The sequence below is a fragment of the Sciurus carolinensis genome, unplaced genomic scaffold (genome assembly GCF_902686445.1).
Source record: "Sciurus carolinensis unplaced genomic scaffold, mSciCar1.2, whole genome shotgun sequence".
Classification (NCBI taxonomy): Eukaryota; Metazoa; Chordata; class Mammalia; order Rodentia; family Sciuridae; genus Sciurus; species Sciurus carolinensis.
In genome coordinates, this window is record NW_025920218.1 from 25,287 (window position 1) to 45,911 (window position 20,625).

A 20,625-nucleotide genomic window follows, 5' to 3' on the forward strand; every position below is an offset into this window, starting at 1 on the left:
CTTCAGTCTCCTCTATAACATAGTGTAGCATTTGCATATAATCTATGCACATTTTTCTGTGTACTATCAGTACATCATATCTAGATTACTTACCATTCGGCATGGTGGTACACACCTGAATCCCAATAGCTTGGGAGGCTGAGGCAGGAGTATCATGAGTTCAAAGCAGCCTCAGCCACTTAGAAAGGCTCTAAGCAACTTAGAAAGACTGTGTCTCTAAATAAAATATAAAACAGGCTGGGGATATGGCTCAGTGATTGAGTGTACCTGTGTTCAATCCCCAGTATCCAGCCACCCCCCCAAAAAAGATTACTTACACTATCAAATACAGTACAAATAGTTTAGGGAATAAAAATGAGCAAAAAAGTTTGTTCATGTTCACTACAGATCCAATATTTTTCCCAAATGCTTTTGCTCTAGGTTGTTTGAATCTGCTGATATGGAATCTGTGCTATGGAACCTGCCGACATGGTGGCCCAACTGTATTTCTCTCCTTTCATTCTTAATACTCCAAGAGTTTGGTCAGACTGTTATTAGGAAGCTGCATGGGATAGTAAAAACAAACAAACAAAAATAAGTATGTATATAAAAAGTGCAAAGGTAGGGACTGGGCATCCAAGAAGGTATTCTTTTGAATGTTAGGCCTGCAATTGTCTCAGCTTACAAGGACAAGGTGGTGTTTGAGCCTACCTTGTAATAGGGATTCTGGAGGTAGAGTGACCAACCCATCTTAGTGTGGGTAAGTGTGGCAGCATTCCTGGGTTGAGCACAGAAGTTTCCTTGAACAGGCACCACCCTCAGGCCAGAGGAGGTAGTGATGGTTTGCCTACAAGTGCTGAGCAAGGATGGGATTCCAGAGCAGTGGATTAACCTGCATATTGCATCATCCCCAGCCTTTGAGGTTGGGGAGACCCTGGAGGAAGGATGAAGGCAAGTAAGTGATGCTGGAGAGGAAGGGACAGATTGTGAAGAGTTCAGAAGGACAGGCCAGCCTACACTTCCATGGGGGGTGGGTGGGTGAGAGAATGATGGAATGGGAGTTGAAGGGCACAGATGTTTCAGCCTCTCCCTTGGACTGGTTTGGAGGCTACACAGGGCTAGCAGGCTGCTGCTGTGGGGTAGTTAGGTTGTCTCCATGGTGCCACCTTTAATGAAGCAACAGCAGGCTTGGCATAGGTTGGGATGTGGGGGGAGTGATATTCCTTAGGATACTTTGGGGGCAGGAAACCAAATGACCATAAAATTAGTTGAAATAACCACTGGGGTCTAGGGTCTGTTGGCCTGCACCAGGAAAACCTGTGGCCAGTTGTGTACCCTATTGGTTTTCCTGACAGGAACAGGCCTTGGTAAAGTGTTCTGCTTGAAACATGACTCAATCCCAGCTATGTTTTCCTTCCTGCCTGATTTGGCATGTCTCTTCATCCAGTCTGGATCTTTCCTGAGGAAGTATCAGAGACACCTCTTGCTCCATTCTATTTGCTAAATCCCTGGAAGACTCAATATGAAGGACACTTCTAATACCTGTCTTTCTCACATTTCTGTCTGCTAAATTATAAGGCAAATGAAATGATGGGGGATTGGGGCAGTTAGCATGGCTGGAGCTATGTCCAGGTTCCATCTGGAAGTACTGTCACTCTTACCAGACAGTAGAGTCCATGTGGTATGTGGGCTTCATTGACTTTTCCCAAATCATATCCTTTGGTTTCTGTAAGCTCAGCTCTGCACCCTTGGACTCTACCGTGGATATTGTCACCAGAACACAGAGGACTCAGCAGTGTCATTTGAGCAAGAGAAGGAATGTGATATCTCTGTAGGACAAGATGTGAAATACATTGGCCCCCAGTATCCAACAAGCCAGGCTCTGCTGTAGAAACAGTCACACTAAGGCTCGAGACAACATGGGGCATTGTGGTTCCATCCACCCAGCCCTTCACTCAGGCTCTCTTCTGAACATCAGCACAGCTTCCGCATGAGCTCTACAGACAACAGTGTAAGTTCTTACAGTGCACAGCAGTCTCCCCTCTATAGCAAGTTCACAAAAACTAGTGACTGGCACAGTATCTAGAATTCTGCTTTTCTCCCAACTTTTCTGTCCTATTGTACCGACCTTCTTCCAAGTTCCAGAACCACTTCCTGTTTTTGCAATGAGGAATATTTTGACTTTGATCAGAGGATTAATAATGACTGTTAGGTAGTTCTCAGGAAAGAATATCTGGGCCCCAGGATCAGCCTGGGCAAGGAAATTGAAGACACTGGAAAAAATCTCCTCTACCCAAACTCTCTTATGGCCAGGATTGTCTCCATAGGCCTTGATCTGCCTCTAATTATAATAAAGTGACATTTTTCTGTGTATGGTACTTCTTCACTAGAAAAGCTAGAACATCTGGGGTCCTGTCAAAATTGGAAATGTGTTTGTTGAAATGAGTATATCAAAGGGGACATTGATGAGTGTATGAACTTTGTTTTGTGAGGCTGTAGTTTGTGCAAGGTGCTGAGCTGGGTCTCAGATGGTTGATTTTGTGTCCTCTCAAAGAACTTGTGATCATCTAGAGATACTGGGAGATGACACTAAGAGGGTGCAGTGGAAAAGACTACCTTGAATGTAGGTTGGTAGGTAGAATAGGCACATGTGAGGACAAAGGTCTTCTTAGGGGTATGCTCTGCTCCTGTACTTGGCAGATACCTACATCTTTATACCTGGCCATGGGATGCTGTCCATGAGGTAGGGGAATTCATCACTCTTTCATTAGACAAAATCCTTTCTTAGGAAATAAAATCCTATTGGTCTTGGTTCTCAGGTAAGCAGAATATGTATTTGTTATATGAACTGATGAATCTAAGCCTTCACCAGAAGAAAACTGCTCTAAATACTGACTTTGCCCTCAATGAACTTAACTTTTGGAAATAGGTGTGGACCAGTGATTATTCAGAAGTACCATCATATCCTAGTGAGGGTCATCCTAGAGCTGGCTCTCAGCCTGAGAGAGCAGAAGGTTAAATATTTATGAATTTTGTGAGCCAGTGGTGAGCCCTTGCTACCTCCAGACCAGCCAGGAAGGAAGTAGTACACCAAGAAAATTCTCATACTCTGCTCTTCAGGGTTATCTTATTTCATGTGCCAATTTACCAACATGTCACTGGTTTGACCACTGCATTTCTCAAGGCCTCAGTTTTCCTATCTGCTTATCTAGATAATGACACTAGTTTCCCAGGCAGATTGGGAGGACTAAGTGAGAAAATTCATGGCAAGTGTGTGATAAGTGAGCAGCACATGGGAAGTTCTCAATAAAAGGGACAACTCTTGGTTTGTGATTATAAAGGGAAATGCCCTTTCCCATGTTCTAAAGAAGTTTAATTTAGAGGCCAATGATTTTCAAAAGGTCCATTCTTTCCAGAAGGAAAAGTACCATTATTGTAGTGAATTCCTGTCATCTCCTAGAAGTTATCAAGCTCAAAATGTATTCCCATATCTCAGAAAACCACAGGGATAATTCCCATGACTGAGACTGGCATCCTGATGATTCCCACCAGAAGGACTGAAAGATCCAATGAGTCACAGCCACTTTGAAGACCCAGGAATCTCAGTCACGGTCAACATGAAAAACCTGTAATGTGCCCTTTTATACAACGTTGGCCTGGTCTCCACTCAGTTGATGCCCTCCTCAGACATGGTGTATGTGTGTGTGCCCACCACTCTCTACTCTTTAATCTCTGTGCAACTTTTGCTGGTACAAAACTGCCACAATTCTCTGTGGTACTGCTAGTTGACCAATATTATGAACAAATTTTAAGATTCTTTTTTTTTTTTTTTTGTGGTGCTGGGGATTGAACCCAGGGTCTTGTGCTTGCGAGGTGAGCACTCTACCAACTGAGCTATCTCCCCAGCCCAAATTTTAAGATTCTTAGGGGGGATAGTTGTTTTGTTATTGAAGTCATGTGTCCTAGACTGTTCTTATATATCAGGAAGACTTCTATTAATTTTAATGCTAAAATTTACATTTTATTCCTCATCACTGTTGGCAACAATCAATATGTGGAAGCAACCTAAGTGTCCATCAATCTTTAAGTGCATGTAGAAAATGTAGTACATGTATGCGATGGAATACTATATAACCTTAGAAAGGAATTCTGTCACTTGCAACTAAAGAACATTATATTAAGTGAAGTAAACCAGGAATAGAAAGGCAAATATTATATGATCTCACTTATATGTGGATTCTAAAACAATTGAACTCATAGAAGTCGAAAACAGGAAGGTGGTTACCAGATGCTGGAGGGGAGGTAGAAAGAATAGCAAAGAAGAGATGTTGATCAAAGGGTGAAAAGTTTCTGTTGAATTGGAGAAATAACTTTAGTGATGTGTTTTACTGCATGTTGACCACAGGTAATAATAATGTCTTGTGTATTTCAGAATTGCTAAAATAGATTTAAAAAATTTTTAACCTCTCAGTCCAAAAAGACAAATTAGTGAGGTGACAGAAATTTTCATTAGCTTGATTTAATCTTCTATAACATACATGTAGATCAAAATGTTATACTGTACTCCATAACTACACATAATTATTATTTATCAATTAAAACTAAAATAAAAATTGAACTTTATTCTAATTATAAAAGCCATAGTTTTCTATAGAAATTTAGGAAATAGGTCTCCATTTTAAATTATATTTGTGCTTCAAGTTTGTTTAAATATTGCCATTTAGGTCTATTTTGGTGATGGGATAAGTAGGAAAGAGATATAGACCAGATACCCCCTGTTCAGGAGCCTTTCTGGGAGTGGGCAGGAATGATCTAGAAATTTTCAGGGTACTTATTTTGAGGATAGGGCTGTGTGTTGAATTATTCCTAGAGCTGATTGATGGAAAAAGAGGTGTCATGCAATTTAAACCACTTTTTTTTCATCAGTGAATTCTTCCTGTGGGACTCAGCCTTTGCTCCACAGACACCTCACTTCCAAGTGGCAATGAAAACATGACAATTCTTTGCATAAATCTAAACATCAGAATTGCTTTCTATGCATATTATGTGCACCTAGATACTTATTTTTTTAATTTAATTTTATTTTTATAGACTGAATTTTGATTCATTGCACACAAATGGGGTACAACTTTTCATTTCTATAGTTGTACATGATGTAGATTCATACCATTTGTGTAATCATAAATGTACATAGGGTAATGATGTTTGTCACATTCCACTATCTTTCCTTCTCCTGCCCACTTCTCTCCCCTCATTTCCCTCTACATAATCCAGATTTCCTCCATTCTTCTCTTACCTCCTGCCCCCTCCCATTATGTATCATCATCCATGTATCAGAGAAAACATTTGGCCTTTGGTTTTGGGGGATTGACTTATTTCACTTAGCATGATAATCTCCAACTCATCCATTTACCTGCAAATGCCATAATTATATTCTTCTTTCTAACTGAATAATATTCCATTGTGTATATATACCACAGTTTCTCTATCCAGTCATCAACTGAAAGGGATCTACATTGGTTTCACATTGTAGCTATTGTGAATTGAGCTGCTATAAACATTGATGTGACTGTGTTACTGTACTATGTGATTTTAAGTTTTTTGGGTATAAATCAGTAGTGGAATAACTGGCTCAAATGGTGGGTCCATTCCAAGTTTTCTTAGGAATCTCCATACTGCTTTCCAGAGTGGCTGCACCAATTTGCAACTCCACCAGCAACGTATGAGTGTGCCTTTTTCCCCACGTCCATGCCAACACCTACTGTTGCTTGTATTCTTGATAATAGTCATTCTAATTGGAGTGAGATGAAATATTAGGTTGGTTTTGATTTGCATTTCTTTGATTATTAGAGATGCTATAAACTTTTTCATATATTGGTTGATCACTTATATATCTTCTGTGAAGTGTCTTCCCAGTTCCTTAGCCCATTTATTGATTGGGTGATTTGTATTTTTTGGTGTAGTTTCTTGGGTTCTTTATAGATTCTGGAGATTAGTGCTCTCTCTGAAGTATGTGTGGCAAAGATTTTCTCCCACTCTTTAGGATCTCTCTTCATATTGCTGATAGTTTTCTTTGCTGAGAAAAAGCTTTTTAGTTTGAATGTATCCCAATTATTGATTCATGCTTTTATTTCTTGTGCTTTGGGAGTCATGTTAAGGAAGTCTGATCCTAAGCCGACATGATAAAGATTTGGTCCTAATTTTTCTTCTATAAGGTGCAGGGTCTCTGGTATGACTCCAATGTCCTTGATCCATTTTGAGTTGAGTTTTGTGCAGGGTGAGAGATGAGGGTTTAGTTTCATTGTGCTGCATGTGGATTTCCAGTTTTCCCAGTCCCATTGGTTGAACAGGCTATCTTTTCTCCATTGTATGTTCTTGGCACCTTTGTCTAGTATGAGAAAACTGTATTTATGTGGCTTTGTCTCTGTGTTTTCTGTACCATCAGTCTTCCTGTCTATTTTAGTGCCAATACCATGCCGATTTTGCTACTATTTTTCTGTAGTATAGTTGAAGGTCTGGTACTGTGATACCTCTTGCATCACTCTACCTACTAAAGATTGCTGTGGCTATTTTGGGTTTCTTATTCTTCCAAATGAATATCATGATTGCTTTCTCTATTTCTATGAGAAACATCATTGGGATTTTAATTAGAATTGCATTGAATCTGTATAGCACCTTTGGTAGTATGACCATTTTGACATTATTAATTCTGCCTACCCAAGAACATGGGAGATCTTTCCATCTTCTAAGGTTTTCTTTAATTTCTTTCTTTAGTGTTCTGTAGTTCTCATTGTAGAGGTCTTTCACCTCTTTTGTTAAATTGATTCTGAAGAATTTATTTTTTTGAGGCTGTTTTTAATGGAGTAGTTTTCCTAATTACTCTTTCAGAGGATTCATCACTTATGAATAGTAATGCATTAGATTTATTCTTGTTGATTTTATATCCTGCTACTTTGTGTAATTTAGTTATTAATTCTAGAAGTTTTCTGGTGTAGGTTTTGGAAAATTTAAATATAGAATCATGTTGTTGGTAAGTAGTGACACCTTGAGTTCCTCTTTTCCTGTTTGTACTCCTTTAATTTCTTTAGTCTGTCTAATTGCTCTGGCTAGTGTTTTAAGGATGATCTTGAATAGAAGTGGTGAAAGAGGGCATTCCTGCCATGTTCCAGTTTTTAGCGGAATGCTTTCAGTTTTTCTCCATTTAGAATGATGTTGGCTGTGGGCTTTGCATAGCCTTTAAAATGTTGAGGTATGTTCCTACTATCTCTGATTTTTCTCATGTTTTGAGCATGAAGGGGTGCTACATTTTATCAAATGCTTTTTCTGCATCTATTGAAATAATCATATTATTCTTAATGTTAACTATATTGAGGTGGTGAATTGCATTTATTGATTTCCAGATGACAATCCAGTCTTTCATCCCTCGGATGAAACCCACTGGATCGTGGTGTACTATCTTTTTAATATGTTTTTGTAGGCAATTTGTCAGAATTTTGTCAAGGATTTTTGAGTCTATTTTCATTGGAGTTATAGGTCTGAAGTTTCTTTCCTGATGCATCTTTGTCTGGATTTCGTACCAGGGTGATACTAAACTCATTAAAAAAATTTGGAAGGTTTCTGTCCTTTTCTATTTTATGAAATACTTTGAGGAGTATTGGTATTAGTTCTTCTTTGAAAGTCTTGTAGAACTCAACTGAGAATCCATCTGATCCTGGGCTTTTATTTGTTGGTAGGTTTTTGATGGCTACTTCTATTTCACTCCTTGAAATTGATCTTTTTAAATTGTATATGTCCTCCTGATTCAGTTTTTGAGGATCATATGTAGCTAGAAATTTGTTGACATCTTCGAGACATTCTATTTTGTTGGAGTACAGATTTTCAAAATAGCTTCTAATTATGTTATATATTTCAAGGGTGTTTGTCATGATGTTTCCTTTTTCATCATGAATTTTAGTAATGTGAGTTTTTTCTCTCCTCTTCATTAGTGTGGCTAAAGGTTTATCAATTTTGTTTACTTTTTCAAAGAACCAACTTTTTATTTTGTCAATTTTTAAAATTCTTTTGTTTCAATTTCACTGATTTCAGCTCTGATTTTAATTATTTCCTGTCTTCTGCTACTTTTGGTTTTATCTGTTATTCTTTTACTAGGACTTTGAAATGTAATGTTAGGTCATTTATTTGTTGACTTCTTATTCTTTTACTGAATGCACTCCATACAATGCATTTTTGTCTTAGTACTGCTTTCATAGTGTCCCAGAGATTTTGATATGTTGTATCATTGTTCTTGTTTACCACTAAGAATTTTTTAGTCTCCTCCCTGGTGTCCTCTGTTATCCGTGCATAATTCAATAGTGTATTGTTTAGTCCCCAGGTGTTAGAGTAGTTTCTATTTTTTATTTTATCATTGATTTCTGACTTCATTCCATTATGATCTGATATAATACAAGGTAGTATTATAATACAAGGTAGTAATTTACTAAAGGCTGCTTTGTGTCATAACATATGGTCTGTTTTAGAGAAGGATGCATGTGCTGCTGAGAAGAAAGTGTATTTACTTGTTGATGGATGGAATATTCTATATGTATCTGTGAAGTCTAAATTATTCATTGTGTTATTGAGTTCTATGGTTTATATTTTCAGGTTTCATTTGGAAGATCTATCCAGTGGTGAGAGAGGTGTGTTAAAGTCACCCAGTATTATTGAGTTGTGGTCTATGTGGTTCCTGGAATTGAGAATGATTTGTTTGATATACATGGATGTGCTGTTCTTTGGGGCATAAATATTTATGATTGTTATGTCTTGCTGATTTATGCTTCCCTTAAGCAATATGAAATGTCCTTCTTTATCCCTTCTGACTAACGTTGGCTTTAAGTCCACTTTATTTGATATAAGGATGGAAATCCCCACTTTTCCTGAATCCCTGTGTGTGGTATGTTTTTTCCCATCCTTTCACTTTTTAGTCTGTGGGTCTTTTTCTATGAGATGAGTCTCTTGAAGGCAGCATATTTTTAGGTCTTGTTTTTTAATCCAATCTGTCAGTCTATGCCTTTTGATTGATGAGTTTAAACCATTAACATTCAGGGTTATTATTGAGATATGATTTGTATTTCTGGTCATTTTGGCTTATTTTTGGTTTTTTACTTATTGTTGAGATATGATTTATATTCCTTGTCATTTTGGCTTATTTTTGATTTTTAACTTGACTTGGTTTCTCTTTGATTGGCTTTTCCTTAAGGGTAATTCCTCCCTTTGCTGACTTACATTGTTGTTTTTCACTTGCTCCTCATAGAATATTTTGCTGAGAATGTTCTGTGGTGCAGGCTTTCTATTTGTAAATTCTTTTAAATTTTGTTTATAATGGAAATATTTTATTTCATCATCAAATTTGAAGGTAAGTTTTGCTGTTAAGATTCTATTAAGATTTTTCTTTGGCATTCATGTTCTTTCAGAGCTTGAAATATGTTGTTCCAGGCCTTTCTAACTTTTATGGTCTGGTCTGAGAAATCTGCTCATATCTGTATTGGTTTCCCCCATATGTAATATGATGCTTTTCTCTTGCTTCCTTTAAAATTCTATCTTTACTTTGTGTTAGGCATTTTCATTATAATGTGCCTTGGTGTGGCTCTGTTGTAATTCTATACATTTGGTGTTCTATAAGCTTCTTGTATTTGATTTTGCATTTAATTCTTCATGTTTGGGAAATTTTGATATTATTTCATTGAATAGATTGTTTATCCCTTTAGTCTGTATTCTTTGTCTTCCTCAAGCTGAATAATTCTTAAATTTGTTTTTTTTTTTTCATGATATTTCCTAATTCTTGGCAGTTCCATTCATGATTTCTTACCATCTTCTCTGTTTGGTCAACTTTATTTTCAAGATTAAATATTTTGTCTTCATTGTCTGAGGTTCTGTCTTCCAAATTATCTAGTCTATTGGTGATGCTTTCTATTGAGTTTTTAATTTGCTTTATTGTTTTCTTCATTTCTAGGATTTCTGGGGATTTTTTCAGAATCTCTGTTTCTTTATTGAAATGATCTTTTGCTTTTTGCATTTGCTCTTTCAACTGTAAAGAGTTGGAGTAATAATTCATTGCCAGCATTTGCTCTCTTATCTCATATTTTGCTCGACAGATCATTTTAATTATGTACATTCTGATCTCCTTTTCTAACATTTCTTCTACCATGCTGTCACTGGATTCTATTGATATAGCATCTTGGTTTCTTTGGGACACTATCTTTCCTTGTTTATTCATGTTGTTCATGTAACTTCCCCTCTAGCAGTATGGATCTGAGGTATTGAAGTTCCCCCCCCTTTAGGCTTGTAGTGACCCTGCAGGTTTTCAATACCTCACCTGTAAATGAGCTTTTAGTCTCCCAGTGTCTCAGAATGGGAGCTGCCCCACCTAAAGATGGTGACTTCCACTTCAGGGATAATACAATATGGTTGCACTGGCTTCTGAATGCATTGGTAGATGGGGAGTTGCAGTGCAGGCATCAAGTGGGATGGGGGCGCTGAGGTCCTAAAGAAGCTCCCAGGCAGTCTGCAGGGCAGTATGGGGTCCTGAAGCAGCTCCCCCAGATACCTTCTTGTGCCCGGTCATGTTGGCAGGAAAAGAAAGGTAGGTCCATGTCTTGCAGGACTTCTGTTGTCCCACTTACATGGAGAGGTGACCACATGCTCCTTTCCCTATCTGGAAGTTCCCTTGAGGCCTGCTTCATCCTCTGCTAACTGCTGGGTTTCTCCAGGACCAAGTGAACATGCGCTAGACTTCAGTGTTGTGTCAAGGGCAAAAGGTATCTTTGCCAAGAACAATCCAGCCAATGCCCACCTGAACATTGCTACATATGTTACCACATCACTGTACTAAGTTTGTTAGCAGGGTTTTTTCTTATTCCTTCACATTATAAATAATGCTGCCATGGGTAAATCTATCTATAATTCAAATTTATTGCTTTAAGAGAGTACCAGAAGTGAAACAACTGCATCAAAGGGTATACACAGGCTTAGTCACTGTTACTTTCCATGAGGAGATACCCATCAACACATGCCACAAACAACATCTGAGCATACTTCTCATACCCTGGTCCTTTGCACAAGATGCATGATTCACCAAGGACTCAGAATTATCCTCAGGCAGGGTTCCATGTTGGAGCTGGTCTTCTCAGTTTGAATGTACCAATCTTTCCTGATAGTTACCTACCACCCCAAAACTAATAAACACAAGACATAGTTTCTAACTTTATTCCTGCTTGTAACCCATCTCTTCCCTGGTCATGCTAGGTGTTTCTCAAGCTCATGCTTAGACACATTGTCTCAATCTTATCTACAGCAGACTCAGAGTCTCTAGGGATCTGTGGTTAACAAAATAATCTCTCTCTCTCTCTCTCTCTCTCTCTCTCTCTCTCTCTCTCTCTCTCTCTCTCTCTCTCTCTCCTGCAGTAGTAGGGTTTTAAACTGGGGCCTTGCACATACCAGGTAAGCACTCTACTACCAAGTTAGATCTTCTGCTCCAAGAAAGGAATCTTTACTGTGTTATTCTCTCACTTTCTCTTTTCCAGATAGGCAGCATCATTACATTTGGCTTGTGACTTGCATTGCTGGGTAATCTCCCCAGATTATGTGGCACCACACATAGCCCCCATTTACTCATTACAGGGCCTGATTCATTTCTGTGCACTAAAGTTTAAATGGTGTTTCTTGCCACCTTTTAAAATGTGAATGCTCTTGGGAAAGGGAATTCACTAAATTATTAGGAACATAAATAGCCTAATATAAACTAATTTATCAGGTCACTCTCTCTCCTTCTTTTATTCCCCTTTTCTCTATATTAATCAGGATTCACTAGAGCAACAGGACCTTAGGATGTTTGTGTAATTATAAAAAGGGTTTATTATTGAGTCATGTGATCTGAGACTGGGTTGTTGCACAGCGGCCATCTGTAGGCAGAGAGCCAGAGAAGACAGTAGCTGCTCAGTCCAAGCCTCAGAACAAAAGGGACAATGGCACAGCCCCTGTTTGAGCCTCAAGGCCTTACTATAAAGTTCCTGGAGAATTGTTGTTATGAGTTCACATTAAGCATTTGAAGAAGCTGAGGCCTGATGCAACTGCACAAAAAGAATCAGGCTTGTGCACAATGACAGGCTTCCCCTTTTGCTTTTTATGACATCTGGTTCCCAGCCTATTGGTAGGGGCTGCCCAAATTCAGGGTAGGTCTCCCTCCCATTTGACCTACCCACATGCAAATCATCTCTGGAGACACCCTCACTGGTGTGCCCAGAAGTGTGCTTTCCTAATGTTCTAGGTGTATCTCATTCCAGTTAAAATGACAACCAAGATTATCTATCATACCCTCTCTCCCTCCTTTTCTCTCTTCTTTTCTCCTCCATTCTATTTTATGTGTGTAAATATTTTCAAAAGCTTGATGTTATATAAGGCTTATGAAAAACATTAGTAAATCATGTATCTTGTGCAAAGAACCAGGGTTATGAGAAGAAAATTCCACCCTCATGATCTATCCACCTTCCAAATTCCTCACCTCCTAAATTATCACCTTGGGGATGAAAGAAACATTAGAAGTTGAGGGGAAACAATTCTTAGAACAAATGATAGCATTTACTTTGGAAATTATTTTCCATCTCAATTTTCAGGACGGTGCCATTGTTTTTCTAACATCTGTTGTTGCTATTCCAATTTTTTAAAATCCTTTTTGTTACCTGTTATTTTTCTGGGAATTTAAAATTTTATTCTTAAATTTGGGGTGCAGCTCAGTGGTGGAGCATTTACTGATGTGCAGTCCCTGAATTTATTCCCAGCACTCAAAAATAAAACAAATACCTATTCTTTCTTTGTTTTCTGAAAGTTTATACTCATGTGCCTTCCCAGAGCCTTTTTCACTTACTGGATTGAACACTGAATGAGTCCTTTCCAATTGAAAATTTCAGTTCTGTTAAATCTTGGAATTGTCTGAACATTTTCTCCCCTATATTTTCTCTACTCTAAATTTCTTAAATGTGTATTTTTTTCTTATTGGACACTCTGAAAAAAACATTGAATTTTCTTACTATTTTTCTCCTACATCTTTTGTCATTGTTGTACATTTTGGGATATCATCACTTCATTATCTGACTCTTCCATTCAACTTTTTAATTTTTGTTTCTTTTTAATATTCTATTAGTGAAAGATAAAAGTGGAGTGTTCTTGTCTCATGAAACATGAAGATATGATTTTTAAAAACTTGTATTCTAGTCCCTGTCTTTTCTGAGTCCCTAAATTTATTTGTCTGGTTTCTGTCAGGTTAAGGCAGACTTCCTCAAGTGTCTGGGGGTCCTTGGCTACCTTTGTTAAGGGTGAGTCTCTAAAAGAGGTTTTCGGGAGCTCTGTGCATGCAAGTGTGTGTCATGTACTGGCCAGTGGGTTTCACTTTGCTGTGAGTTAGGCTGGTCACGTCACTTCTTCAGCTGACTCTCTCATGGGCCTTCCAGCAATGAAGGTGAAGAGTTCCAGACCTTGAAGCTGGTGGGCCAGGGGCCAGTCCAATTAGGTCCACTTTGGAAGTGATCAACTCCCAAAGCAGCTGACCATTTCTGTACTCTCCTAACCTGCCTTCCCCTAGTTTGCTGGTTAAAACCATAGTTAATCAAGTGTCCCTGGGTTGAATCCCTGGCACCAAAACAAAACAAAATGTGTCAACAAAGTCAACAGGCAACACAAAGGACAGGGAAAATATTTGCAAATCATATATGTGATCAAGGGATTAATATCCAGAAAATATATAGAACTCCTAAATATCAAATAGTTTTCCTTCCCTGGAAAAACAAGTGGCAGTGAAATAGGTGAGCTGGGTTGAGGAGGCAGCAACACTAGAGGTTTGAGCCATGGGTACACAGTGGACCCTGCAGAGGGGCCTGGTGAGGGCTGTGGCAGGTGACATGTAGACCTTGCTTGCTTCCAAGTCCTGAGCCTGCCTGGGGATCCTTTAATTATTTATTATTTGAATTTTACTTCCAGAAAGGCCCTTTCCACCTCCCACCATGAGCTGTCTGGTCAGAGGGGGTGTCTTTCTTTGGTGCAGACAAAGGCCCCAAGAGGCTACTGCCATGGTGTGAGAAGTGGAAGATGGCTTACTGGCCAGAGGCACCAGTGGAGCCCAAGTCCCAGGTAAACAGACCTTTATTTTATAATCATTTGCAATTGCCACTAAAGATCAAACAAATCTTTTACTGGGACTTTGCGATAATAGTGTCCTTGAGAGCCAGAGCTGGAGGATTATGTGGGAAATGACACCCTGATACAAGAAAGGCTTCTGTTAGGATTTGGATATGTGGTGTCCCCAATAACTCATGTGATGCAATGCAGGAGTGTTTAGAGGAGATTATAAGAGGTATAACCTTACCCATGGATTAATCCTTTAGATAGATCAATAGTTCAAAAGAATTGTTCTACTGGGTGCTAACTGTAGGCAGGGTAAGGTGTGGCTGGAGGAATTAGGTCACTGGTGGATGCTTTTAGAGTTAGTATTTTGTGCCACTCTGCTTTCTGGCTGCCATGAGCTAAGGTAATTTTCTCTGCTACACCCTTCTCCCATAATGTGCCACCTAACCTTGGGTCCAGAGCCATGGAGTCAGCTGACCAGGGACTAAAACCTCTGAAACGATGAGCCAAGAAAAAGTTTTCCTCCTCTAAGTTGTTCTTGTCAGGTATTTTGGTCACCATGATGAACAGCTAATGAACATATTTTCCCTAACATTTACATGAATTCTCCATCTTGCATGGGGTGAAGGAGGGGCCCATAATACCTGAATCACTTTCTCCTGTGACTGTGTACTTTGTGCTGATAAGATGATGTCTAAGGAAAGGAAACACCACCTTACAACCTCCACTCTGACTCTGTCCTCAACGTCACTGCCTCTCATCTCTGATGAGCTCTCTTACTGTAGATAGCTATCTGAAGAGAAATAACTCATCTTCCCTGTTTACTTAAAGGTCTAATATTTCAGCCTCTACAATTTACAATTATCTGATCATTTGATGTGATGCAAAGCCAAGATAAATTAGAAGGACCCTGTGTAATAGTGGATTCTACCTTACCCAGTAAGGGAAGATTCATTTACAGATGAAACCAAGAAAACACCAAGTGGCCAGCATGAGTCTGAGCAATTAATGGAAAGAAACACCCCATAGGTTATTATTTACCACCACAATCAAAGCCACTTGAAAGAAAATTGTTAAATTCAGTTATTAATTTATATTAGCCAAATGTGTCACCCAATAGGATACAACACACGACTAACTCAAATGCTGAATAGCCTTCATAATTTAAACTTCAGTTATTAGGAAATATCTCAGCTTACCTCACCCACTGGATGAAGGGCAATTTGTTCATTTTATATATGGAAACCCAACAGCATACATGCAAGTTCTTTAGCCTTTGCTTTTCCATCGTGGCAAAGTGAACCATGGATTTTGGACACAGGATGTTGCTTTCCCAGTTGTGAAGGCTGTCATCACATGTCATTGGAGTTGGTTATGATAGCTTCCACCAGCTTAGCCAGAGCTCCTTTGTATTCGGAGTTACCCTGTGTGAAGGCAACAGTGATGTATGTCTTCCAGTGAACCATACATCCCAGCCTGGTCTTCCCCTTGATGATGCAGTAAAGGGACTCCCATCTTGTGATACAGGGCAGGAAGGAAGACAACCAGCTTGATTGGATCCATGTCATGTTTAGTCACCACCAGCTGAGACTTCTTGTTCTCCACCAAAGTGGTGATGGTATTGACCTCTGCTCGAAGGACAGTCTCTTCATGGGGACATCCCCTTTGCCAGCAGCCTTCTTCTCAGCCCAGGCCAACAGCCTCTGCTTCTTCTGTTCATCTCTGGTCTGTACTTGTTGGCAAGCTTAAGCAGCTGGGTGACTGGTGGTCAAAGGCCTGGGTGAACTAGTTAATTGTGAAGCACTTTCAGCGGCTTATAGAGAATAGCCCTTTGCTGCTGCAGCCGGATATAGCATGGCCAATTTACAAAGTGGGTAAGGTCCCTTTGGGGCTAAATGTCCTGTCCAATGCAGATGTTCTATGCCGTGTGTGTGTGTATGTGTGTGTGTGCATGACTAACATTTACTATTTATTCATTAATAAAAAGTGCACAGTACTAGCTCTTTATCCCAGTCCCAGTACTCAGTAAAAGATTAACAATAAATCCTGGATGGCACATACATAATTTGTTTGGCATGATTTAAACATTTAAAAACAACAATTTATATTTAGCACATCACATGACTATTTGCTTTTAACAAAGTAATCATCAGACATGGTAACAAATACATATAATTTTTCATTGAGAAATATTATAAGACTAACTCTAAGATTACAATAACAAAGTTTAACCCATTAATTGTAAACTATCTTAATTTTTTCTTCTTCAAGTTGCTGTTCCCTGTCTTAAACTGAACTGGTCAAATTTGAGCTCATTTCCATTTGGAGTGACAGACTTTCATTCAGAGCAATAGATTTTCAATGTTTCTTTGAAATTTTAAAATGTTGATAATTCCATATACAGTGTCATATCACATAACACAGAGGTACTAATAGTAACCATGGAGTACAGTTACTCCATGGTTATATAATAGAAAGTCTCTGCAAGCTGTAAAATATGACTCACTGACCATGTGGTCAATGCTTAGATAGATATATGATAAAAATCTTTTACTATAAACATTTCCAGTGTTAACCTTTTCTGCATGAAAATCAAAGTCAAAATGATCATTATTTTAAGAACATTAAATGACTCTAAAACACAATACAACTCTTTTTTTCTTTTGATGGTGCTGAGGATTAAACCCAGGGCCTTGTACATGCTTGGCAAGCATTCTACCACTGAGTTACTTCCCCAACCCTCAAAATAAACCTTAATAGCTTTTGCAGATTGTTTAAGAGTCCAAAGTAATAAAAATGTAAGCTTCATCTTTTTTATGCGGATTATTATAAAAGGATTATAGCCATAATTCAAGTGACTATTTACAAGGTAAGTAATGATTTGAAAATGTGCTTAATTTAAAGGTCACATGTTGAAGATTTAAGAATGAAATATAATAATATAAATCACTAGTTAGGTTAACAAGAATGCTTTATGCAGTACACTCACTTTTCAGGAGTGCAGGAAATTTTAAAAGCAAAACCCTGTTATGGCGAGGTCACAATAAATCACTGAGTTGATCTTAAGGAGATGAAACTATCTTTATTCAGCAACTGGTGGCCTGGATTCACCAGCTGGTGGAGCAGAGTAGCAGGCTGCAAGTCTGCACCTTTTGACCCCCTCCAAGTTTTAGAGTACACCTTTAATACCATAACTAAAGCATGTCAGAACATTAGTCATAAGTGGCTGTTGCTATGACAATGAGAAAATGGTTACTAACATTTCAACTAATGTTAGGCTATACTGCCCAAGAAAATGGAATCCCAGAGGGAGAACATTATTACATTGTATAAGAATTGCCATTTTGTGTTGCCAAACATGCTAGGCAACTGTTGATGGGTACAGAGGTGGAGTTTTTCTCATGGGAGAAGCATTTCCTACATGACATGGAGTCTTAGGGTAAAATGGAATCTGTTTGGTCATTGTCCATATAGCTGGTCCATAACAAACCCAGGGCTAAATATTTCACTAAGAATTTCTATTACTAACTTAACATAAAATTTATATAGAAAATATTACTGTATTTAGATACATTGCCAATTGAGTATATGTGGCAAAAATGAAAAATGAGAATTACGAATTCAAATTTTTCAGGTCTGTAATATTAGACATTTTTGTCCATATTTTGGCCACTTCTTCAACAGAAGCCAATTCTCAATTGTGAGCCACAGACTCAGTGGATCCTGCATCTCTCCCAGGATTGGTTTTCTTGCAAGTTAGGGAAGAGACCTTAGGATATATGGGTGAGCCTTCAATGTTCAAGGAGTATGCAATAGGCAGTTAGCTCATATTTGCCATTCCAGACCTTTCTGCTTTAAATACTTTACTAGCTGTGAATAGAACTGGGAAGGTTTCCAGTGGGCCACTGCAAGACAAAACAAATCTTTACGCTGTTGTGTTCATTTATCCAAGATTTAACTTACCTGTGTTAACACAAGTAATTAAGAGTAGGTTATATTATTTCAAGAAATTGAGCAAAAAATCAAGAAGCAAAAGGAGGAATGCAAGCAGTCAATATTGGATTATATAATGAGATGATGCCTTCACAATGTTTATGGCCTATAATGTCATCCTAATAAAGGGGGGAAACACCCTGTGAGTGTCACACAATATAGTAACAGACTATTAAATAGTACAATAATATAGAGATGCTTATTTAGTTGACACAAATAGTTTCTCAGATCTGTACAGTGAAAAGCTAGTCTGACCTAGGTTTAAAAATCCTTACACTGATAACAAGATATCTTTTAGTCCCATAAATCATATGTAATCATTTGTTAAGGAAAAATATTCCATAACCACATGGGTTGTGCAGACACTATTTAATGCCATATGTATTTTCTTTTTTGCCAAACTAGGCAAAAACAAAGTAAACCTTTGCTTTTTTATGCATTTCACAGTTCACTTATATCGATATTCCTTTTCACCCCAATTCATCCCATTACCAAACAGGAATGAGATAAAGGGTAAGAAAAGTATTCTTGTTTCTTATTTTCCCCTTTACCCTTGGAATAAACCAAGACTTCATTAAATATTTTTTGAAGTTGGAAGTATAAAAAGTCTCAAAATTTTCTTCAAATAAAATGAAGTAAATAAGTAAATAGGCATTCAAATGCCAGTAATCTAGTAATCCCCAATATAGATGTAAGTTAGTTTCACTTTAACAGGGAAATGTTGGAACAGAAGAGAGGCTTCCTGAGATGCAATCATTTACAAAATAAATTATACCTTAAGTTATTCCTGGATAGATTATTCCTGGCAAAAATGAAAAGACTGAACGTTTCCCTTTCATTCATGATAGGGTAGAGGGATGACAAATGTCATATATTGGACTGTAAATCATCTACCATATTGATTAGTCATGTTTATTTAAAGTATTCTCAGCTGGGGAGATAGCTCAGTGGTAGAGCATTTGCCTAGCAGGCACTAGGCCCTGGGTTAAATGCCCAGCACTACAAAAAGCAAAACATTCTTAGCATTAGACATTTTTAATGGAAGTAAAAAAAATTATTAAAATAACACATTCACTTCTTGTATTCTAGCCACATAAGTTGGCTGCAATAAATGATACAGATTTCAGCTCTAATTTGTAAAATATTCCAAGAATTGCTGACGTCCCAAGAACTAGAGAAAGCTGCCACCAACTAATAAACTACCAAAGTAAATGTAAACACAGTGTGGTTCTCATCTTCTTTCATATAATCCCAGATAATCCCAAAAAACTTTTTAAATATCTTATGAAGACAAAAACCTTAAAAACCTATCAAAACCATTTATAATATTTAAATGCAGAAAACTCAAATTTCTTTCAATGAGGTCACAAATCACCCAAAAATTGTGGTCATACAAACAGAATGAGTGGAATGTATAAAGTTTAGGTAAACCAAAGAAGTCCCACTTAACTTTTTAAATATAATCATTTACTCAAATATACTGTAAATGGGAATGGTGATAACACAGGAAGCAAAAGTAAGTTTGTAAGTAAAATTTCTAGAACTTCATGAAAACAGTACCATCCCATATTGCAGATGCAAAATGAGAAACAGTTCTAATGGAGTTAAAAGTTCTCTTGGTTTTGCAAGGTGTTAACTATTTCCAGTTCCTATGTCACAGAGTTAGTCCACAAGAGGAGCTTGTTGATCCTGTCCATTATGGGGACTGGTTGGCTTTCCAAATAAATTGGATCCTTTTTGGTCTAGATATCTCAAGAACAAGATAACTGCAATAACCTTTCAGTTCTTCAAGATCATAGTAATGCTGATGCCACTGTCACCAGAATCATGGTACACATTGACCAGTCTTCTCCTTGCAACAAACACATTCACTAGGATCAAATCCACCTTCTGCCGTAATTCCCCAGTTTGAGTTACTTGATTGTTTAAATCCACCCAGACAACAACCCACAGGACAGGAGGGTGGGGGCCAGCCCCAGACTCTGCAGAAGGACCACCTTGGGCTTTTGGAATGATGTGGCAATTCGGGACTCAGCTGATGCCAGTGCTCCTGGCCACCTGTGTCCTCCTCATCCTCTCTTTGGGTTTGTTAGACCACATCAGTCTTTGTCACCAGACCCAGACCTGCTGGTTCCTGTGGAGCTTGGTGCAACATGTTGCAGCCCCTTGAGACCCTGCAGGCCTCGGCTGCCCAGTGTGGGTGCCCCCCTCCTGGTGGGTGGCTTTAGGCCTCTTCACCACATTGGGTGCTGGACCACACTTGGCATTGTCCTTTTGCACTATCCTGGGGGCTGGAGGAGAGAGAAAAGAGAACAAATGGTGAGTAATAAGTAAGCGGCCTCGAGGAACACTTTTTTTTTTTTTAACTGGGACATTACATAATATATAATACTATAATACTGGAATTCCTCTTTAACTATGTGTATATGTGCATGACAGAACAACACAAAAATTGGGCAATTTTGTTCCCTGGTTCCTTCTCTTGAACTCCCTGTCCTCCCC

At 38.4% G+C, this 20,625-nt stretch overlaps 1 pseudogene; it reads right to left on the reverse strand.

Moving 5' to 3' along the window:
- Positions 1 to 19,785: 19,785 nt before the first annotated feature.
- Positions 19,786 to 20,278, reverse strand: LOC124975152 (small integral membrane protein 14-like; annotated as a pseudogene).
- Between the last annotated feature and the right edge of the window lie 347 nt (positions 20,279 to 20,625).